This window comes from Odontomachus brunneus, unplaced genomic scaffold (assembly GCF_010583005.1).
Source record: "Odontomachus brunneus isolate Ranch 3 - 2012 unplaced genomic scaffold, Obru_v1 Obru_scaffold_168, whole genome shotgun sequence".
NCBI classification, from domain to species: Eukaryota; Metazoa; Arthropoda; class Insecta; order Hymenoptera; family Formicidae; genus Odontomachus; species Odontomachus brunneus.
Genome location: NW_022639618.1, coordinates 216,262 through 217,390, shown reverse-complemented (window position 1 = coordinate 217,390; position 1,129 = coordinate 216,262).

Here is a 1,129-nt window from a genome sequence, read left to right as displayed (position 1 = left end):
GTGGTCGTTGTAGTAGTAGTAGTGGTAGTGGTAGTGGTAGTGGTAGTAGTTAGTAGTAGTGGTAGTGGTAGTAGTAGTGGTAGTAGTAGTAGTAATAGTAGTAGTGGTAGTAGTGGTAGTGGTAGTAGTAGTAGTGGTAGTGGTAGTGGTGGTAGTTGTAGTGGTAGTGGTAGTGGTGGTAGTGGTAGTGGTAGTGGTAGTGGTAGTGGTAGTAGTAGTAGTAGTAGTAGTAGTAGTAGTAGTAGTAGTATCTTTTACATATGAGTACAGGACACCGACATAAAATGTGGGCGCTGTCCTCTCTCTCCTCACCACATAGGCGGCAGTCGCTTTGTTCCGTAAGCCCAAGTTTGTTTAGATGGCTCCTCAGTGTGACGTGTCCCGTGAGAAGACCCAATCCCACCTTCAGCCTTAGTCTGTTCATGGCCAGGAGCTCGTCGGCTCTCCCCGACGATGGTTGCTCCATTAGCCGTTTAGCTGTCCGGCAGCCCCCCACCGCTCTCCAGGAGCCAACGTGCTCCCGCTCAAACCATCCTCGGATGATGTTGATTCCCGTTACAAAAGGTACTCCAACGATCTCCGTGGCTGGGTCCATTTGGATCCCCAGCTTGGCCAACTCGTCGGCTATCTCGTTCCCGAGAAATCCCTGATGTCCTGGTATCCATACTAGAGTTATCTTGTTAGATTCCCCCAGTCTAGCTAATGCCTGCATGCAGTCCCAAACTACAGCCGATTCTGTAGTGGTCTTTGCAAGGGCATGTATGGCCGCTCTGCTATCAGAGCATATGTAAAAGTGCTGGTTTGCACTATCGTTTACAGCAAGGGTTTCCGCACACCTCAGGATGACCATCACCTCGGCATGAAAGACCGTGGTCAGCCCGCCCAGAGGTATGCTTTCTCTATAGTTTCTTTTCGGCCCATAGATTCCTGCCCCATACCGACCATTTGCACCTGATCCGTCTGTGAACCAAAGATCCACTTTTGGATCAGCTAGTAATTTAGACTTGTTTCAGTCGTCCCTAGTTGGTATTAAAACTTTAAATTTCTTCCCCAACTGATGTTTTCTTGGAATTCTATCCTGTTTTAACATGAAGGGGTACTTCTGAGAAAGTCCCAGTCTAGTGTGTCC